Below are 24,205 nucleotides of genomic sequence, written 5' to 3' on the forward strand. Positions count from 1 at the left end.
TTCTGAACTGGAGGAGTCAGATGAGTCTTTTGAGAACATTACTAGTTTAGAGAATGAAAGTGATTCCACAAAAGCAGACGTCACCGCAAAAGGAACCTTTACGTTTCCTCCAGATGAATCTATTATAGCCTCAACCTCTCAGAATTTTAGAATTAACAAGGTAAAGAAAAAAATATTTTTTGATTTATCTGAACAAAAATGTAAAAAACGAAAAAAACACGTCACCTCAGAAGGCACATTTATGCTATCTCCAGGTAATGACATATTTTCTTCAGCGGACACCTCTGATGAATATAATCCGCAAAATTCTGAACTGGGTGAGTTAAATGACTCTTTCGAGGTCATATCTAATGCAGCCTCAACATTTCAAAATGATAGGATTAACAAGATAAAGAACAAAATATTTGATTTACCAGAAAAGAAAATGTAAAAAATGAAATCGGCGCCCTGAGATATGGAAGAAAAGTAAGTCTGCCATTGCTAGACAACGAGGTGAAGGTTATATATCTTTAAAAACCAAAAAAGAAAATCCAAAAAAATCTGAGTTTGGGTCTCTATGTAAAAAGAATAAATGCCAAAAGAATTGCGACCAACACTTTGACCAAAGTGAGAGAGAGAGAGACAATATTTCGCAAATTTTATGCTTTGGATCAAAATTCAAAAAATGCTATACTTTTAAGTAATTTTCAATAAAGCAGTTCACCGTCAAACAACAAATGCAACAAAGAATAAACCTGCCACATTTGGTTATTCAATAGCATGTCAGAAAAGCATAAAATCTGTTAGTAAAACTACCTTCATGTTATTGTATCAAATTTCAAACAAAAAGGTTTAACTAACTCAACAAAAACTAAACTCTGGGATCACAGCACCATCTCCTGATAGAAGAGGGCATCACAATTCGAAACCTAACAAAATTCCGCAAGAAGTGATTGATGTAATCAAACTGCACATTTTATCTTTTCCTGCTGATATGTCTCAATATTCCAGAAACAAAAATGCCAACACAATATATTTATCTCCCTTACTAAATATGTCAAAAATGCACGAACTATATGAACAATATATCAAAGAAAATATATTGTATAAAAGGTTTACAGTAACAAAGAGTTTCTACTGTAAGATTTTCATTGAATAATTTAATTTGTCATTTGGACGGCCCAAGAGTGACACTTGTTCTACCTGTAATGCAAGTTTGGGAAATGATTAGCATAAAGAAAACTTCCATTTTGCTTTTGACCAACAGAAATCAGACAGGCAATATGCGCGTAACAATAAAAACATGTTACATGACCATAGACCTGCAACACACTATGCCACTAATAAGACTTATAACTTCAAAAGCTTTTTATCTAAGGTATATGTGTTTCTATAGTCTTGGAATTCATAGCATAACAAATGAACGTGATAAGGCCTACTTTTTTAATTGGACTGAAAATGTAGCCACAAAGGGCAGCTTAGAAGTAGGTAGTTCCCTGCACACATTTGTGCAAATGTTACCCAGTAGAAACAAGAAATATCATGTGGTCTGATTCTTGTACCGGCCAAAACAAAAACTTTAATCTAATATGTCTATATCAATATCTAATTAAAAAAAAATATTTTAAGGTTATAGACCATAATTTTCCGGAAGTAGGACATTCCTTCCTAGATTCTAATAAAAATTTTGGAGTAATCGAGAAAAAGCTAAAAAAATTGAGAATTTGTTCAGTCCAGATCAGTTTAGAGACGTTATTCGGGAATGGAGTAAGAAAGGATCGATTGTTATCAACATGGAAAACCACTTAAAAAATAATAAAAAAATTACAAACAATTTACATTTATTTTACAGAAAAAAGGATTCTAACAAAGAAAAAATAAATTTGAGGGATGAGGTAAAATGAATTCGTGTTGAAAAATATGGTGAATATAGATCTGAAGCTAGTTTCTTGTGGCATTTTAAAGTAATTACTATTTAAATGGAAATAAGCCACAATTAAAGGTTAAAGTTGTGGCACCTTTAACCTTTAATTGTGGTTTCTTCCCATTTAAATATTAATTATGGTGAATATATGTACAAAAAAACACTAGATCCATTTAGACCTTTACTAAAAGTAGATATCCGTAAAAATACAAAAGTGGTTACAGAACCACTGCAGAAACACATTACTGAAGAAATAAAAGACCAATCTGCAAATCTCATAAAATTAAAAAATCTTACAAGAAGTTCAAAGATAAAAATCTATAAATCCATCGTCAGACCTGTAATAACATACGGATGCGAAACGTGGACCATGACCAAAGCAAAAGAAGAAAATCTCAGACGCTTTAAACGAAAAATACTTTCGGACCTCACCATGACATCACCACAAACCAGTATAAGATCAGAACCAATATCGAAATAAAAGCACTCTACAATGACGCCGATATTGTTCAAGAAATTAAATCACAGCGACTAAGATGGGCAGGCCACGTGCACAGACTGCATAACGAGAGACTTGTAAGACTGGTATGGGAGGAGATTCCCACAGGCAAAAGACCACTCGGACGTCCCAGAATGCGATGGAGAGACAACATCCAAGCAGATCTCCGGAAAATGAACATTTCATTTGACCCTAGGTTGATGGAAGACCGAACAAATTGGAAAAAAGTTGTACAGTCAGCCAAGAACCACCCAGGGTTGTAGCGCTACGTGATGATGATTATGGTTACAGAACCAGAATTTAAATTACCAGTAATGGCTAACAAAACAAACACTTTGAACGAAGAGAAAATTAACAATTTAAAACAACAGCACATTTTTGTTGATGAGGCCTATAGACATTTTTACACCAATACTATTTTTGTGGAAAACAACAAGATGCAGATCTAGGCAGAAAACCAAGTACTAGGTGAAGGTGAAGAACACGTTAAGGTTTGTTTGTAGTAAAAATCATTTTTTTTTTAATTTGATTTACTATCTTTGTAAAAATAGTACCAAGAAATAGTTATTGTATATTTTATTAATAAACAAAAACAACATATTGTGTTATTTTTGTTATTGGTTACATATATCCTTTATGAATTTAAACAATTTGGTACTTCCGCTATTTATTCAGTGGATCAAGGATCTAAGTACGTTTAAGTTCTAATTTTTTTTTCTAAAAATAAATGTTTTTTTTTAATATTATTAATAAATATATTATTTTAAAAAACTACCTATCATATAAATTTAGTCTATTTAGATCTTATAGTAAAAAAATTCTAGTATAAAAATTTTAACTTCATTTTTCTCAATAACTATCAAATGCCACATAGACCCTTCATGCACTTATGTCTTCAATTATTGTATGTAATGCTAAAAATTAGTAATGATACTTAAGTTTGAAATCTTTATTATCATTTTATATTATACTATACAACCTTTCGTCTGTTGTTTAGAAGATATTAGCACGTTGTGACTGGCTTGCGAGGAACTTGGAAAAGTGTATTTTAGTAGGGAAATCTGAAATTGTCAGTGAAACTTTTTGTAGCTTCTCTTCTCGTCTAAAAAAATATGTATGACTTAGCAGTAATTTATTTGACTTAAGATATTTTTCTTGACATTTATGTACCACATCTATGGGATCTCATCAATATTTATAAACATATATCTGAAAATCACTGGTTATACTAAATCGGTGACCATGAATTGGATAAGCAAAGTGAAAGTGTATTTAATCCACTGGAGTTAAAGAAGATGAACTAGTTTTAGCCTAAGTACACTAAGCAACACTTTAAATTAATTACTCGACGTCTTGCATCTGCATAAGGACCTCATATTTCATGATACTAACAGAGTAATTCGTAATCAAATTAATTATATCTTAATCAACCGTAGATTCCGCAACTCTGGAAACCACTGAAACATATTCAAGTGTTGTCGCAAATATTGATTACAATCTAGTGGTAACAAACATACATCTAAACATTAAACAAAAAAAACAAACTAAAGAGCTTAGACTAACATTCACTGTTCAAAAGACAAAACTGTCAAGTTAAAAAAACTTGTTACCCGACAAAATAACTAATAATCTATCTAAAAATACTAAATATCACAAAGTAGAAATTTCCTGAGGCTTCTACGAGGTGAAAAAAACTAGATAACAACAAGATTTCTAGATCTAACAAATCAAAGATGAAAATTTGACCATAATAAAAACCCGGCATACAAGTTACGAAACCACAATTATTTTAACCAATGGCGGTTGGCGAGGGACGGCTACGGGTCGTCGTCCTCTCCAAAAAAAAATGTACAAACAATTAATTGTATTTTATATCATGATATTTCATATTCACACTTTTAATATTTATTTTTTGCTGTAATATTTTTTTATAATATTATTATATATTTTTCCTAAACCTAAAAATTAGATTAATTAAAATTAGTTAAAATTATATCCCATCTTAATACATTTACCTAACCAAACTAACTTTTACAATAATGGTATTTGTTTTAAGCGTCGGCACTATATTTCAAGCGGATTTCCTAACCCCCGATAAATGCATGTGGTTAGCATGGTGAACAGCAACAGAAAAGAATTTAAATCTAGAATAACCATAATAAAAAGTAAGGAAGCCGAAATTATCAATGAGCCGGATCAAATAGTGGAGAGATGGGCGGGGAATTTTGCTGAGAAATTAAATATAGGCAACCGAGAAGTGCTTGACATAAATGACCACAGTGGAGACGTAGACGATGAGGGGGAGAAAAAAATATACCAACAGAAGAAGAAGTTGCCAAGGCAATAAAAAGGTTAAACAACAACTAATCCCCTGGAGAAGATGGTATACCCCGTAAGCTGTTCAAGTATGGAGCAATCGCGCTAAAAAATACATAATAAAACTTGTTGCATCCATTTGGAGAGAAGGAAAACACCCAGACAGTTGGAATGTAGGTATTATAATACCTGTTTACAAGAAAGGGAATCCACTAATATGTGACAACTATCGAGGCATTACCCTCTTAAATACGGCTTACAAAGTACTGGCTTATATACTTTATGATCGTTTACTAGTATGTACTAAGGAAAAAATAGGCAAATACCAATGTGGATTTCGAAAAGAAAGGTCAACAATTGATCAGATTTTCCTTCTCAGATAAATCTTAAAAAAGACATATGAATATGGAATCGATACCCACCACCTCTTCATAGATTTTAAAAGCGCTTATAATAGTGTAGACAGAAGCGCACCTTATAATGCCATGGCAGAACTAGATATTCCGCCGCATCTAATAACATTGGTACAGACAACTATTTCGAAACTTGGGTGCAAAGTCAAGGTACAAAACAGAGTGTCAAGGTCTTTTCAAACAAATACTGGATTACGCCAGGGAGACAGTCTCTCGTGCATATTGTTTAACATCGCGCTAAAAAGAGCCATAGAGAAATCGGGCATAACAACCAGAGGTACGATCATCAATAAAAGTGTACAGATATTGGCCTACGCATATGACATTGACATAGCAACACGGACAAAAAGAGACCTTATACAGGTTTTTGAAACATTGGAAAAAGCCGCGAAGACAACGGGACTGCAAGTCAACGTATCCAAAACAAAATACATAAACGTCACGGAGTTTATATATCTTGGAACATAACTAAATAACAGCAACCTAGTAAGCGTAGAAATTAAGGGAAGAATATAGAGCTTACTTTGGACTAAAGCAGCTCTTAACATCACACATAATTAGCAGAAAAACCAAGATTCTAATATATGAAACTCTTATCAAACCTGTCCTGACATACGCGTCAGAGACATGGACTATGGTAAAAGCGATGAAGAACTGTTAGGCTGCTTTGAAAGAAGAATACTTAGGCACATATACGGAGGAGTACAAGAAAGCGGGATAGGGCACAGGTGCTACAATTTTGAGTTGTATCAATGCTATGAAAAATGCAACATCGTCCGGTCTATCAAAATTAATAGACTAGAATAGAGGCAGGCCAAAATCTAGATTTAAAACTCAAGTCGAAGATGACTTAAGGAATCTAGGGGTCAGAAATTGGAAAGCCAGGGCGAAAGATAGGGGGGAATGGAGACTAATTCTTGAACAAGCCAAGACCCACACAGAGTTGTAGAGTCAAAGATGATGATGATAGCATGGAAAACAAAAGCAATAACTATGATCTTTTCAACCACATCGCTCTACAGGCACGGAGATAAGCATTCCATTAGCAGCCTCGAGATTAAACTTAAAGTTCGATTGGTCAAGTATACTGCGTATATCATCATCATCATCATCGTCATACAGCCTACTGCGTCCAAAGTTAAACATAGACCTACCCCAATCTCTTTCAGTTCTGTCGATCTAGAGCTTCTTGTAGCCAATTCCTGGAAATTTTGTGACCTCGACTGTCCATCCTGTAGGTGCTCTACCTCTGCTTCTTCTGTCAGTTCATGGTCTACAAAATGTAATTTTTTGGGTCCATCGCTCGTCATTCATTCTGGCCACATGGCTCGCCCAGTTCCACTTTAGCTATGGTATACGCTCTATTACATCTGTGACGCCTGTCCTTCTTCTTATTTTTTTTTGTTTCACACTCTATCTCTGAAAGTCAGTCCAATTAGCGAGCGTTCCATTCGTATTTGGGCTACTTTGAGTTGGTTGCTGTAGCCTAAGTTAAAGAAAGTGTTTCAGCGCCGTAAGTCATGACTGGAAGCACACATTGGTCGAACGTCTTCTTTTTCAAATAATTTGGCATGTTGCTCTTAAATATGTCTGATAGAGCTCCATATGCGGTCCATGCTAAAGTGATCCTTCTTTGCAGTCCAGCAGTTTGGTTGTCCCTAGCAATTTGGATTTAATTTGGATTGAACCTCCTTTACAGGCGGCATCTAGCTCAGTAAGCATAGTTACAATCGTTTTTAAGTCATCTGTTATCAGAACAATGTCAATTGAATTTATAAATAAGTTAAAATAGCAACCAATTACAAATAAGCCTCAATGTCATAAATGCCAACTTAAAATTTTTATTTTTGACAATTATATTGCCAAAAATAAAATTTTGTTTAAAAATCGTTTCTTGTTTAGTAACAAAAAAGAAGAAGATTTATTCACCATTGATAGATGTCTGAAAAAATGTAACAGATATATGGAAAATTAAATCAAAATGTGACATTTTACAAGTTTTATACATAAATTATAAAGAAAGAATATAATTATAAATTTTGCTTAGATTTTGAATTTCTGATCTTTTGTTTGTGAGTGAAATTATTATCACTTTTGCTAATACAAACCATTTCCAAAAAAGTCCTTTTGAATTTAATACTTTCACTACATAAAATTTTAATGTTATTAAAATCCATAATATGGTCTTTATCGATTACATGCTCTGAAAAAGCACAAGATGGTTTTTTAATTCTGCAATCACTTTTGTGAGAAATAATGCGATTTGAAAGATTTCTTCCGGTCTCACCAACATATTCAGCCTCACACTGAGTACAACTAATGCTGTAGGCACTAAATTCGTTTTTTCAAATTTTTCTATAGGATATTTAGTTTTGGAATATAAAGATGAAATAGTTTTGATGTTCTTTGTTGCTATTTTTATATTGTCAATAACCTTTAGTGTTTGTATTAATTTAGGTGTTAATGATGGTATAAAAGGTAGTGAATGATAATAGATGTTCTGATTGTTAGATACAATGTTTTGAGATTTAGCAAAAAATGGTGTTAAGGTATTTATATTAACAATATTAGAAAAAAACATTCTATGTAGCATATCTGGAGAATTAAAGTTTTCAATTAGAATATTTTTTAACAATTGAAGATCTTCTTGTAGATAATCTGGATGAGAAAGTTTTAAAACACGTTCTTTTAATCCTGTTATAAGGTTCATTTTCATCTTATTTGGATGATGAGAGTAATAGCTTATAAATCTATTACTACATATGGGTTTTCTGAACCATCTGGTTTTCAACATATTGTCTGTATTTCTTACAATTCTCATGTCAAGGAATGGTAGAGAATTATCTACCTCTTCCTCAACTGTAAATTGTATATGTTGATTATGACTGTTGAAAATTTAACACAAAATTCATGAAACAGTCAATATTTTCTTTGTAATTTTAAATAGAACACCCTGCATTTTGTATCACTATCGAAAAGTACCAATATCGTACTTCAAATTTTATGGAGTACTCCCTATACGTAAAGTTATCAGTTTTCTAGATATTTTTTTTTTTTCATCAAAGTATTAATTTGGTAGATATTCTAACATTTACCAATAATTATTGTGAGTTGGACATGATTGATTTGTCAGAAACAACAGTTTGACAATATTACCCAATTATCTACTAATTTTTATCATGTTTGTGTTCTAGCTCTTGAACTTTTTTTCCGTAATTAGAACCATACCAAATAAAATCAGATAACGATGCACCATAAATAACATGTACGTAACTTAACAGTTTTACCTAAGTTTTGTTAAGTGGAAAATTATGTACATTTATTTTAATTTTATAAATATAAATTTCTGTTACTTACCGATATTTAAGCTCCTATTTCAGATTCTGTAAAAGAAAATAACTTTTAACAATATTCACTTAACTATGTGCTCAAATCGTAAAAACATCAAATTTAAAAGCTGGAATTACATCCAATATAATAATTACTAAAGGTCTCACCAGATTCTTGTTTATGTCAAAATGTACTTTGTTAATTAATACACCCTCATTAGATTTTACCTAAGTTTCGCTAAAAAAAAGACACCTATAAGTAATAAATAAATGAAAACCAAATATTCTCTATTTGTTACTAAACTAAATTCACTACGAATGTTGACCATGATGAGCGGCAAGTGGAATGCAATTTTAGACTCCCTTGCCGAGTAATTTATCAAGTTGTTTACTTTGCAAGTTTTAGAAGGCACAGTGGTAAAAATTTGAATTCGGTTTCGCCAGGTAGAAATCGTTTGATTTCTCTTTTTGTTTTTAGATGGCGTAGTTACGTCCGTATATAGTTATTTTGATAACTATTGTCTAGGACGGGAAAGATTTTTGTTTTGGTTCAAAGCAGTAGCTATACCGCTCTGAAGAGACCTTAAGAGGTCGAAATACCTATAAGCAGCTTGTCGCTCCCCTGTATCGAAACAAAAATCTAATACCGTCATTATGTTTTATTACTTTACTCCGTTTGAAGTACCAGAAACTGAATTCACTACGAATTTTGACCATGATCAATGGCATGTGGAATGCAATTTTAGATTACCTTGCCGAGTAATTTATCAAGCTGTTTGCTTTGCAAGTTTTAGAAGGCACAGTGGTAAAAATTTGCATTCGGTTTCGCCAGGTAGAAATCGTTTAATTTCTCTTTTTAAAAACCAGATATTTTGTTCGCCTTAAATTTCAGATTAGCGTTATTTTTTAATAAGTTTGGCAAATTAAAAAATATGGACGTGGCTAAGAAACAAAACCAAATAACATTTACCTAGCTCTAAAGTTAAATTTGAAATGAAGTAGAACAGTTTATTTTTAATGGGAATTAAATTCAATAAAAATATATAAAGTGAAAGTAAAAGCTTAAAAGGATGGAAATATGAAATATCTGAAAATAGACCTGCGAAGAGCCGAAATTAATAAATAAAATAAGAGATGGCCAAAAATTAAAAAAATACTAAGAATAAAATTATATAAAAAAAACAAGCCTATTATACCAAACTATACTTAAAAATATGTAAAAATAGCAGCAAGAATGCATTAAATAAAGTAAAAAGGAGTCAGAATTGATGATCTAAGCCAAGAAAACTTTTTGTAAATTCGAAATAACGATGATGCCGAAAGAAGGCTGATTAGATACTATAGTTTCTATTTTTTACCTGTATATTAGTTTTTCTGCCAAAGCAAGCAAATATGAAACGAAAGTTTCATTTCTTGTCTAATGTGTAGACAAAAATAAAATTATTCCCAAATAATTTCTATCATCTATATAAAAGGCTCAGGACGACAACTTACACTGTTAACGACGATAATTCTTAGAGTTATCTTGGATGAAATCTGAACTACAAACTGACATTTCAATTCTAGAAATGATACGGTTGATTTATTTCTAATTTATTGTATAAATTGATGATTCATTTTTTTTAGTGTTTTGTGGGGGAAGGGGTAAAATAGTAGTTACAATATCGGATCGAGACGTATGATACATCATTGGAAAGAACATCCGGTAGCGAATATTTTTAGACAGAAAAAACGCACATGGTGTTTATCTCCGTTGATATTATATCATATATCCGTTGTTATTGGTCGGATTGGAGCGTGTGAGCGTATTCAATGAAAGGGGGACATAAAGAGTATATTTTATTAAGGTAGAAAAATTAAATAAGGCGACTACCAAAAGGGCACTACAAAGTATTTTTATTATTAATGAACGTATAGCGACAAACGAGATGTCAGAGGGTACTATGGATAAAAATAGATTAACTATAACTATTATTTATTGACTTAAGGAAGGCCTGTAATTGAGCACAAAATAAACAACTAATCGAATCCTAACATGCGACATTATATATATATATATATATATATATATATATATATATATATATATATATATATATATATATATATATATATATATATATATATATTTATATATGTTCTGAAAGGTTTTCGTAGTTAATACAATTAAACCTAGACCTAAGATTAATACTATTAGAGAATGTAATATTAAACTCAACATTCTTCTGGGTTGAATTGGTTTTTTCATCCAAAACAAAGAACACTGACTACCATGGAAAAATGGATCGTTATAACTTTTTACAATGGTTTAAAGATCAGCTGTTGAATAATTTAGAGGAACCATTAATTAAGAGAATGGATAATGTTCCGTATCATAGCCCAATAATTAATAAAGCTTCTACATATATTGAAAAAAGCTAAAATAAAAGAATGGTTAGGAAATAACAATATTACACACAAAAACCAATGTTAAATCCTCAATTACTTGAGCTGGTCCGGAGGTATGTTTTTAATAAAATTTGTGCAACTGGATATGCTTTTAATACTTCAATGCTTATAGAAATAAACCAGAACCAATATACGTGGTAGATAGAATAGCTGAATAGTATGGGCATAGAGTTCTTTGATTTTCTCCGTACCACTGTATTTTTAATGCAATTGAGCATAAATGGGGAATAAATAAACTACTCTTATCATGTTGGTATAAATGACAGTTCTACTGCAGAGTCAAAATCAGTATGGAAGGAGATCCTGGCGCAAATTACAACAGAAGTATGATCAAAAACAATAAAGAATCCAGAATCTGAGATACAGCGCTGGTAAGACAAAGAAATTGTTTTTGAACGTAAAGACATTAGCTCTTTAGTTAATGATTTCATCTAGCATCTGTCAAGATCACAGCACAACAACCCTCCTAGAAGAATCCTTATGTCACAGCCTGTGGTAAGTAGAAGTAGGGGTAGACCAAAACTCAGATGGAGGGATGGTGTAGATGAGGATGGTAGACAAATAGGCGCAGCAAACTGGCAACAGTTGGCAAGGCAATGGATAGAACTGACTGGCGTAATAGACTTGGGAAGGTCGAGGCTCTTTTATAGGGCTGTGGCAATAAAGATGATGATGATATTTAATTAAACGATATTTTTATTCGACTCAGATAAACAGGTGGATTAGAAAATCTAAATAATTTTGTATATCGATATAGTAAAACTTTATATAACAGAATTCTTACGTGGTTAAGGATTGTTGTATAATGAAACTTCAATATTAATTAAACAAGTAAACTTAATTATACATTATACTTTGATGTGATGTCCATAGCACTGTAAAGCTTCTAAGTTTTACTGTTTCTAAAAAGTAAATTAATATGAATAGCTTCAAAGGCTATTCTAAAATCCAAGCATATGTTGCTTCATCTAGAAATAATTAATTATTGAACGCTGCATTAGTATTGTATTACATGAATGTTTAATGTTACATGAAAACCAGACTCCATGCAGTGACAAATCTGATTATAAACTGCTGTTTGTTGTACATTGTTTACTCCATTATCAAAGTTCTTTTTCTTGGTATAAATTCTTGACTTTTAAAGTGCTGTAAATCACTTACTGCTTAACCAAAACAAAGTTTTTTTGCTCAATATAACTTGTTTAAAAAGATATCACAATTTACTCGACGCAATGAGTACAAGAAAGATGGTAATTTATATGAGTAAATTGTTGATGCATAGTGGAATATAAATATTCCCAGCATCGCTCTTAATGGCTTGATTAAGCGTGAGTATACAATTTACTTTAATTGCTATCGACACATTTAACTTCATATCAGAATCACTGCGGAAAAATATAACTGGTTCTTGTTTTAATAATTTTACTCTATAATAGTTTTAGTTTGTTTAAATTAAAATGGTAACATCAGTTACAAAGAATAATCTGTTGCTATGTTGGAATCTTTTTGCAAGTTCCACCGGTATTTTTATCCACACTTATTTATGTATTAGTCATTAATGTATGGCGTATTTATCAATTTCAAAAAAAAAACTTGTTTTCTTATGATAACTAGGTACTTAATTGATTTGTGTTAAAAATAATTGGAACCCTAAATGCCTACATTATAAAACTTCATTTTTAGAGCGATATAAAACATTAGTTATAAAATGATGTGTAAAAATTATTTATGGTTAAAAATTTACAAATTGGATATCAAAAGCGGCCCACTTGTTTTTAACCCGTAACCGGTGAGGTGCAATTTCAGTTACATTAAGCGTGATGTGGAGTCTCACGGACTACTTTTAAAAAAATAAAGTTATAACTGGATAAACTTTATTCGCTCATAGGTATGTAAGTATTATATAAAAAAACTTATTAAAATACCTTTATTTTACAGTAGTACTAAAATTTCTCCTGATTATAACAAGCCTTCACAATTTCATCAACTAAAAAAAGGTGTTTTTTTGCGAAATTTAGAATATATATATATATATATATATATATATATATATATATATATATATATATATATATATATATATATATATATATATATATATATATATATATATATATATATATATAGGTTTAAGAGAATACTAATCATTATTTGTATGCAAAAAATTATCAAATTTATTCAGTAAAAAAATTTTGACAACAGGTGACCTACACTAATTTTAAACATTTTTATTTTTGTTAGGATTATTTTGAAGTAGAATTTGTGCATATTTCATACATGATAAACATATAGGCTTTTTATAATCATAGCATAAGTAAAATGTCTTTCAATGAAGTTTAGATGGGCATAAAAAACAATCTTTCCAAATCTCTAATTTTTCTTCGTTTGGACTAGTTCTTCGAGTGCAAGTATTCTTCTTATCCCGTTTGTTATATCTAAGCTAATTCTAGGATTTTCAAATCACAAAAAGTTATAGGTTCTCATAAAAGGTTCTTTCACTAGTGCCTTCATTAATTTGATTCGGGATGTATTTTCATTATTTTTAAAACAGTTAGACATGACAAATGCATTGACACAATTCATGTTTAATATTTGATAAAAATAGCCATTGGCCAACTCGAGTTTTTCTTGATGAGCTGTAAATGGTGCATTTCTCATCTAGTGCATCAACACCTCTTTTTGTTGAATTGTAGAATGATATTATTTTAGGTTTGTTACTCTCAACATCCGTAGCACGACAGTGATGCATAAAGGAAATAAGGATTGATTCTTGATCCTGATTGACTCTTGATCTCAAGCCTTGGTTCTCTTAGGAATATATTAAACCAGCGTTTCATGATTTGAATATCTATATAATGCAAAATCAACTTGTTTTTATTTGTTTGCCTTAAATATTTTTGAGGTACTTCCGTTTTGGATTTTGTCACGGTTCCGACATAGGTAAGGCCTCTGGACTGTAACTCTTTTACTAGCTGAAGAGAAGAAAACCAATTATTTCCAGTAATGTTCCTATTACTGTCAAATAGAGGTTTTAATAGACGAATTACCGATTGTGTGGGTTTGGTAAATTTTTTTTCTGAATTTGAAAGACCATTTCCATCTGAATCTTTTCCGGTATATATATGGAAATTATAGGTAAATTGAGTCTTAGCATCAGTTATCCACATTAGTTTTATGCCTTATTTTCGTGGCGTATTTGTTTTGTACATTCGAAACTTGCAACGGTCCCTAAACCCGATTAAAGCATCTCACCAATGCATGCATTTTTCCAAATGGTAAATACATCTTGAAAATTTTCAAAAAACATTTTAAAAATGTCATTATTGTGAGCCGCTGGTATTTCTTTCAATCTTATTTTCCTAGATATGGCATCATCAAACCTTAAGCCTAACCTTGAGACTACAGAACAATTAGCCTAATGAGCCTAAAACATTCTTAAAAGTGATAGACGGCAGAATATATAAAAAATGCGAAGAACAAGTATCATGGACGCAGTTTGGATTCCGCGATTCCTTAGGCACCCGAGAGGCTCTATTCGCTGTCCAAGTGCTTATACAAAGATGCAGGGATATTAACTGCGATGTGTATACTTGTTTTATCGACTACAAAAAGGCATTTGATAGAGTACAGCATGATAAACTTATAAACATCTTGAAAGAAGTGGGGTTAGATAATAGGGACTTAAGAATCATCTATAATTTATATTACAACCAAACAGCCAATATTAAAGTGGATGACCAATTGACAGAGGCAGTCTCCATAGATAGAGGAGTGAGGCAAGGATGCATTCTGTCCCCGATGTTATTTAATATATACTCTGAATATATCTTCGAGCAAGCGCTAGGCGAACTACAAGAAGGCGTATTAGTCAACGGAATACGTCTAAACAACATTAGATATGCAGACGACGCAGTAGTTTTTGTAGATAGTCTGGACGGTTTGCAAAGAATAATATCGCGTATATCAGATATAAGTAGAGAACACGGACTTGATCTTAATACGAAGAAAACAAAGTACATAGTAGTCAGTAAGCGCGAAATATTAAATACACAGCTTTTGGTTAACCAACATCCAATTGACAGAGTGGACAGCTACACATACCTTGGTACCAACATTAACAGCCAATGGGATTACTCCAGTGAAATAAAACAACGCATAGGAAAAGCGAGATCGGCGTTCATGATGATGAAGTCTCTTTTCAGAAGTCACGATTTACCACTTGCTACCAAAATCTCTCTCATTAGATGCTATGTATTTTCTACGTTATTATACGGAGTAGAGGCCTGAACACTTTCCGAAGCTTCTTTAAGAAAACTCGAGGCATTCGAGATGTGGTGTTACAGACGTATTTTAAGAATTTCATGGGTATATCGTGTGACAAATGTTGAGGTCCTACGTAGAATAGGCAAGGAATGCGAGATTATTAACACCATCAAAGAGCGCAAACTAGAATATCTTGGCCATGTTATGAGGAATCAACAGAGATATGGCTTGTTGCAACTCATTCTCCAGTGCAAGGTATTTGGAAAGAGAGGACCAGGAAGAAGAAGAATATCTTGGCTTCAAAACCTGAGAAAGTGGTTTAATACATCGACAACCGAAATATTCAGAATAGCAGCAAGCAAAGTTAGGATAGCCATGTTGATCGCCAACATCCGGAACGGATAGGCGTCGTAAGAAGAAGAAACCTTAAGCAATTAATCAAAACACTAAATCGTTTTCCGCACAGAAGTCCTGAAAATCTCTCTTCCGGTTTCATCTGCAGTAAACATGGCGTCTCATTATTAGATTTATAGATCGCGGTATATTAGTAGGCCCATCAAAGCTCGTATTTCAGTATTATCCATATCTTTCAAATCTGTTCATGTCTCTGCAGCCAACCTTGTTCGAATTTCTGCAATATTTATATTTTTATACTGCACCATGGTATTTATCATAGCTTCAGAGATGAGAAGGTTCCATATATCTTTTGGAGTGGCTTCATCTCTTATGAGTACAAGCAGAACCTTTTAATCGTAGTAGGATTATGACTATACTATTTTTTGAAGTTCACACATTCTTTACAGGTTCATTTACCGGCCGTTTTGTCGATCTTTCTCGTAATAGTACTTGTTTCCAATTTCATCCTCATTTTTTTGGTCTAATACTTCATCAATAGACTTCGGCAAATATGCATATTGCATATTTTGCATATTGTGCATATTTTATGCAAATATTTCATATTTTGGCATATTTGTATAAAAGTTTGCATAAAGTGCATAAAAGTTCAGATTTTTATACTGTATTTGAAAATTTTTAAACATACCAAATTATTTCAATTCTTGTATAAAATTTTGTAGTCATTTTAATCAAGAAATGATCTAAGTACGTAATCTCTACAGGTACAAAACATTTACAATTTCAAAGAAGATCAATTTAAGTAGCCCTCAACATTCTTAGAAAGTCTCGGTCACTGAGGCATTCAGTTATTGGATAATCGCTAAGGGTTCGCTCATTTGCATTTTATGATCTAATCCCCAAATCTATCTACAATTTATTGTATCTTAACAGCAGATAAACGGCTAATAATTTTGTTCCTAATTTAGGGATTTTCCAAAATCTCCCAGTTTATTGAATTAGGTACCTAAACATTTCTAATTTGATGCTCAGATTTGTAAATCATTTTTGTTTTGATATTCAAAGCGTAAACACTCGTTGTGCGTAACAAAAAGGAAGATTGTGATTTTATAATGCCTAAAACAACCAGTGCTTCAACTTGGATTAAACCTTATAAAGAGCTGTCTATGGATATGGGAAAAATCTACTGTTCAGTCTGTGGCAAAATTGTAAGTATCTAATATTTTCTATTAAATATCTAATATTTCATACATACAGGGTGTTTCCAAATGACACTTACAACGTTTGACTGTAGATACTTCTCGAAAAATTGAACAAAACGATATAGTTAATGAGGGGTCAAACTTATTTACTTTTCGAGATACAGGGTGTTAAAATTAAAAAAAATTAAATTCTTTTAGTTAATAACAACAATAACTTTAAAACCAATAAACGTATTTACTTGAAATTTAGTACTCGTAGGTTGTTTTTAAATGAAAAATAGCTTCCTTTAGTGAGAAAAAATTGTCCATGGTACAATACAATGGTGTGTATTTAGAAAAATTTTTCACCTTTACTTTTTTTTATGAAGTCAGCTATTCTAAAACACAATTAAGTATTTTTATTGTAATTGAATTAACAAAAAAAAAACTTTTGTTGAATTTTAAAATAAGTTATATGATGTACTAATGGTTAGTAACAAAAACTAATTTGTGGATTAATACTGCATTTAAAACACTTAGCGAGTGTTTTTTTTTCCAAACCAGTTATTTGATTAACCAAAAACACCTTGTATATTTTTATATTATAAAGGTTGGGTTAAAATAAAGGTTTTTATTTTTATTTATAGATAGCATGTGAGAAGAAATTTCAGATAGACCAACATGTGAGAACTGCTTCACACATTGCAAAAAAAGAAAAAATAGGAGGAAAACATCAAACTTCAATGGCTAAATGTTTCCAATCTACTTCAAAAAAATTAGATGAGCAAGAAACTTTTAATGAAGACTTGTGTCGCGCATTAGTGTCTGCAAACATACCGCTTTCAAAATTAGCAAATGTAAATTTTAGTTCGTTTCTAAAAAAATATTGCAAACTTAATGTTCCAAGTGATCGGTCTCTAAGAAGAAATAATGTGAACGGGCTATACTCGTCGGTGTTAATTAATATTAAGAAAGAAATTGCAGATAATTATTTTTACATATCTGTAGACGAAACCACTGATTCCTCAGGAAAGTATATTGCTCATTTATTGATTGGTGTTCTTAAAGAAGATACCTAACCAAAATCTCATCTTATTTCATGCCAGCAACTTGAGAAAACAATTTCGCGTTTTATACAAGAAACATTAGCAACTTTTTTTCTTCCGACAACTATTCCTTCTAATAAATTACTGCTTATTTTATCGGATGCTGCTCCTTATATGGTGAAAGCAGGACAAAATTTAAAAATATTTTTCCCAGATTTAATACATGTTACTTGTGTAGCGCATGGATTAAACAGAGTTGCAGAGAAAATACGAAAAAAGTTTCCTCTTGTAAATACCATGATATCCAGTGTCAAAAAAGTATTTCTTAAATCTCCTATAAGAATTCAACTTTATAAAGAAATGCTACCTAACATTCCTCTTCCACCACAACCTATTTTAACGCGATGGGGAACATGGTTAGAAGCAGCTAATTTTTATGCAGATCATTTTGTTAAAATAAAGAACATAATTGATACGTTAACAGATGAAAGTTCCCAATCTCTTTTGGATTCTAAACAAACTTTTCAGAGTAACTTGCTTCAACAAGAACTTTCATTTATAAAATCAAATTTTAGTTTTGTTCAAAAAACAATTACTCAGTTAGAATCACCAAAACTGTCATTGTTCGAAAGTACAGCATTAATAAAAGAATATTGGAAAAGATATTTTAAAAAAATTTGAAGCTACTATGGAAAAAAATAAAGGTTACCATATTCTTTCTGAAGTAGTCAGTGTTCTAGCTGGAAATATTTCGGAAACAATTAATTTAGAACCAAATGTTTTGGTTAGTTTGAAAAATGCTCCCGTTACATCAGTTGATGTTGAACGAAGTTTTTCCATATATAAATATATGTACTCAGACAGAAGCCACAAGTTTTTGTTAGAAAATTTTGAACACCACTTGGTCATTTATTGTTACCATAATTCTAAATAAGTTTATTCATACTTAAAAATGATGTAGTTACTTAAAATAAATGTAAATCTTAATGAATAGTAGGAAATATTTAGTTATGTACACTTTTTTTTTTAAATAAAATTGTTACTATTTTACGATTTTTTTATTTATTTGTATGCATATTTTCTAAAATATTTGCATATTTTCGGGTAAACACGTGCATATTTATGCGCATATTTTCTACATTTTTATTTGCATGTATGCCGAAGTCTATTCATCACTATTTTTATAATTTGAAAAAGATTGTTCATCATCATCCCTTTCACTTAAAGATCGATATTCATATTCTTTTTCAATATCATATTCATATTAGACAAGTCAGATTCTTCCTCATTAAACCATTATTCAAAATTATTGTCTCATAAATTTTTTTGATGTACTAGGAACCAAATCAATCTAAAAATAACAGGTTTTACACAAAAATCTTTAATTTTATAACAATTACAAAACTTACCTTAACGGTGAGGTGGAGTCATTGAGCCTCTGATTTCTAATTTGAACGTGTTCACAGTACCCTAGCTAAATACCCAGTAAATACCAATAACTACCAATAGTGACTTGAAGGTACATGAGCGCGCGCAAGATTCAAGACCTCCGGAAAAAAATAAAACGCTTAGTTTGTGCTTCATCAGAATTCCCTAAATCTCATGTTGGGCCACCACAGCTTATTCCGGTGGTAAATTATTCAAGCACGCTGAAACAAAATTTCCAAATGCTTCGTTCCCATTGCTGTCCATCCGGTCGTCATGGATATTTTGACTAACCTGTTGAAGGTCCTTCACTGCTTGCGTTAGTAAATTTTAAATTTTGGTTTCAGGTTCCTTCCAGAGAGGAATGGAACACTGTGGCTGGGGATTTTAAGGAGCAATGGGACAATATAAGAATGTGTTTTGACTTGAGATATTACTTTGTATTGTGTATGACATTTATTAACTGGAACAACCTTATGAAGAAATGTACAACTTTTGTAATTTGTATTTAACAAGATTTGTCAGTAAAATTTCGGAACTACAGCCCGTTTCCACTTGTCGTGAGTTGGGAAAAATAAATAACCTACACACTTTTATATGAATGCTATTATATATGTTTAGTCTAGTTTTTAAATATCGTTGGTAGTATAAATTTACAAATTTTCAAGTACCATATATGAGAACAATAAATATAATGGGTAAACATATGATCTTATCGGCACTTTTAAAAATGCTGATTTTCTTGTAATATACAATTTCATTTATTATATCCATTCTCACAGTTCCCTCGTGTATATTGTAAAAATTTGCCAGCTTTTGATAATGTATTATAATAGGATAGAAACGCTGACATCCGATTAATATACGGATCCGACACACGACAGGTGGGAACGGGTATAATGCTCAGTGACCGTCTTTTAACTCTATGAACAAACAAAATCAATGTGGCATTAACTTTTACAATTATTAGTGGACAATTTTATTTGGCAGCCAACCGGTTTACTGTCAAATCTGATATACAATCGTTCACTTTTATCTTGCTAAGAATACATTTTTTATTTCTTATTGTATTTTTCATTAACAAGTAATAAAAACCTGTAACTTATCCGTGAGCCTTCAGTTTTCTTGTTTCACGTTCGGGACGTATACATCGGCTAAACCTGAACCCGATTTTTTTCATTTTTGTATTTTTAAACACTCTTGATTATAAGTGCACCTTATATTCTTAATTTTTTGCTTGAACTCGTTTACTCCAAAGCCCCTTTTGCCATTCTTTCGACGATTTCATCCTCCGCAGGTTGCCTCATACTTTTATTTCTGTAGTGTACACTACCTAAATTCCATAAAAACTGGTATTCGCCATACATCTCTACGTTTTAAAGTTTTATCTTCGGTGAACTTCATTTTCACTATTTACACACAAAACACAACTCCAGCCGGAATGTCAGCGTTCCTATGCACTCTCCTACCTACTCTACTCTACCAGAATTGACAGCATTCCATGGGTAAAGTGCGCAGGCGAGTGGACATTTTGGCGGTGGTGGTGGTGGTAGTAGAGTAGAGATACTTTGCCACATGTTGCTAGTCACTCTACTCTACCACCTACTATGCACTCTACTTGCTACTCTACTGCGCTGAGCGTTTTTACAATTAGAGTTACTCTACTCTACCAAGTACTTGTATCATTACTCTACCCGTGTAAACGGAGGTTATGTGTGTTTTAAAGAATATCGGAAATGGCAAAATAGTTTGATAACGACGCATCTGACCACTGTGTGATATCATTTCATTATTTTCACTTTAATTTATTTTAAAATTAATTCCTTTTTACTTTTATGTTCTGGATCACCGTGTATACTCAACCCCGTAGGTCTATAACGATTTACTGGAATTTTCATATTTTTGGCAAAACATTTTATTAATTATTGAAGTTATGTATTATATTGCATAAGATAAATACTCGGTCACATTCCGAGTTTACTACCGCTTAAACCTTCGAAGTTATATTTAGTCGAGTATTTCTCCCAAGCGATATACATCTGTTTAATATTATAAGAAACATTGTTCATAAAACAAATATAAATCTCTAAATTTTATTATTATGAGTTTGGAAAAATAATAAATAAACATTGCGTAGTACTAAAACATTTTAAGAATTTCAGTACAATGTATAAAATTTATTTTAATGTACATATTTTAATTTTAAGAGCCAGTTGTTGAATCAATAGTTAACTCATCTAAGTCATGATTAAATTGAATTCAAAAATTATTTCTTAAGAAGTGGTTTAATGCAGGTTTCAGATTTCTTTTCCTTCTTCTTCTTCTTCTTCTTTCTTTAGGCTAGGTCCTTGACTATTTAACCAGTTAACTTTGGGGGTTTGAGAAAGAGGAACAGACATGTTTATAAACTATAACTTATAAACTAAGACTATCCAAAAGACATACAATTTCAAAGAGAGGAATTGCGTAAATATCAAAAAGAAGCAAGAGAGAAAGGTCAAAATGCAAGTATTTGTTATAAAAAATTGCTTCTTAATGACGATTTATTTACGTTGAGTTAACTGCAATTTTTATCTTAACAGAAGGAAGCTATAGTAACAGAAGATTAAAAAAAAATGAAGCTGGAAAATATGATAATAGATCCCTCTCGGTGGAAGAGTTATCAATGGAGATTACTACAGAAAGAACAACGAGAATAACGAAAACAGCGTAATCAAAAAAAAAAGTAACGAGCGCAAGTTGAACGGCGAAACAAAAAAAAAAGAAAATAACATGAAAACAGCAATTAAAGAAGACATTACCGAAAACCAAAGACAGAAAGAAATACTTACTTTAACGAATAGGACGATGGCGTCTGCATTGAGAGTAAAAATAGTTGTGTTAAGAGAAATAATGATGATTTTTTTTTATGAGAACTTTTGATAATTTTGATTTTCATTTTAATATTAATGTTGAGTTTAACTTTACGGATAAGGGTAAAGATAACAGAGTTATAAAGATAAAACAGAAAAATGATCAAACTGCAATAATAAAGTATTGCATATTTTCTCAAAAATGCTGGGAAAGATTAGGGCAATAACAGAGCTAAGAGTATTAAACAGGACTGTAAACATCAGTTGACCACTGAAAGCACATCGGAGAATTTTCCACGCTTTAGTCAAATTAACGTTAGAAATCAAAGCACAACAAATAACGCTGAAACAGAGAGAGGTGACAATGGTGACAAAAAGGGTCAATGTCGTGAAGAGACTAGTAAACAGAATTAATCAAATAAAAATACCAATAAGTACAACAGGAGAAAGAAAAATAAGAAAAGTAAAAAAAATTTAATTGGACGTGGAATATAAAAACATTAGGAGAAATAGGAGATCTACAAAACCTTATTGATCAAATAAAAATCTACAAAATAGATGTTTAGGATTGCAAGAAATGAGATCGAAGAACGAAGACATCTGTGAATACGCAAAATACTTAATATGTCACGGTAATTTACAAGGTGGCAAGTGGGGATAAGTTTCATAATAAGTGAAAGATACGAGCACGCGGTAAAAAGTTTTACTAACGAAAGAATAGCTATTCTGAAAATTCTGAAAAAAAGGAACATTCTTTGATAAAAATGTCATTAACGTGCACGCTCCTACAGAAGACAAGCTCCTATACAAGCAGAAGAAAATTAAAATTTTTATGCCAGATTAGACCAAAAAGTGTCAAAGATAAATAATTAAAACGAAATAATTTTAGATTTAAACGCAAAAATAGGAAGAGAGAAATTATATCAGGGAACAATAGGTATACATAGCCTACATGAAATAAGTAACGACAACGGGCAAAGAATTAAAGATTTCTAGTTTTATCAGAACAGCCAACGAGTAAGCACGTTAAATTCTAATTATTCGTTTACCTGTTTTTGCAAAGGTTAAAAACGCATTTTGTTAATGTGTTTTATTTTTTTTTTATTTAGAAAAAACATATAATTCACATCAACCACGCAGGGTTATTAGTGGAGTAACGTACACAAGAGTTCATTTTATTTACATTAAATAAATGTATATAAACGTAAATCTTTTAAATAATTTATTATATGGTCAGTGTTTATGGTTAAAGTGGTTTTGATGTCATCTGAGATTCCATATTTTCTTCTTGTTTCTTCGTGGTACTGGCAATCAATTAGAATATGCTTCACCGTCAATGGGAGAGAAAAGTTTCTGTAGGTTGGAGAAGATTCTTTGTTGATTAGGAATTTATGGGTGAGTGCAGTGTGTCCAATTCTTAGTCGGTTAGTTATTACTTGATCCCTTCTATTGGATGGATTATTCGAGATGGTCTTCACAAGGGGATAAATCTCATATAGTTCGGTTCCTGAATCTTTCCAGTAGTCTTGCCATATGTTCATACAGTGGTTTTTAATTAGGTATTTAAGATCGGAGTATGGGTAATTTCTTGATTTGGTTGTGTATTGTGAGTTTATTCGACTTGTGTTTGCTAGATTGTCCATTTCCAGCTATTCCTACATGCGACGGTACCCAGATAAATGCTACTTCTTTACGAGTTGATTGAATTAAATTTATCTCATTTTTATAGCCTGATATATTGTATTTGTGGGCTATATTTGTTTATATACATTTATTCTCACTATGCGTTTTGAAGAAAATTAAGGCTTCCAAAATGGCTGTGGTCTCGCCTGTGAGGATGCAGCAGTTTGTAGGTATGGATATAGTGTGAGTAGTGTATTTACAGTAGTATGCAGCAGCGTGTCCGTCATGAGCTTTAGAGGCATCACTGAAATTTGGAGATAATAAGGATAATGAGATATCACTTCGGAGTACAAGTGTTTAATGAAAATTATCAGTTTCGTCAGCTGAAGAAGGGTTAGGGTTTATTTTTTTCTCTAGTCGGGTGATATTATTTCTTAACCTAGAATTTTGTGTAACAATAAATAAAATTAAGGGTCTGAATTAGTTCCTCTGGTTCATTGGAGTAATCTTTAAAAGTTAATTCCGGGTTATGAGAGTTTAAAACATTTTCCAT

The 24,205-nt window shown here is 31.7% G+C and overlaps 1 protein-coding gene across 2 annotated transcripts in view; it reads right to left on the bottom strand.

Annotated features, from left to right (window-relative positions):
- The window catches only part of LOC140447587 (prolactin-releasing peptide receptor-like), a 1,093,989-nt gene that overhangs the window by 969,643 nt on the left and 100,141 nt on the right, over positions 1-24,205 (bottom strand). For both annotated transcript variants that reach the window (XM_072540319.1, XM_072540318.1), the window contains exon 2: positions 8,489-8,514. The gene's annotated coding sequence lies outside the window, so the exon portion shown is untranslated. The remainder of the gene's footprint in view (positions 1-8,488; positions 8,515-24,205) is intronic.

This window comes from Diabrotica undecimpunctata, chromosome 8 (assembly GCF_040954645.1).
Source record: "Diabrotica undecimpunctata isolate CICGRU chromosome 8, icDiaUnde3, whole genome shotgun sequence".
NCBI classification, from domain to species: domain Eukaryota; kingdom Metazoa; phylum Arthropoda; class Insecta; order Coleoptera; family Chrysomelidae; genus Diabrotica; species Diabrotica undecimpunctata.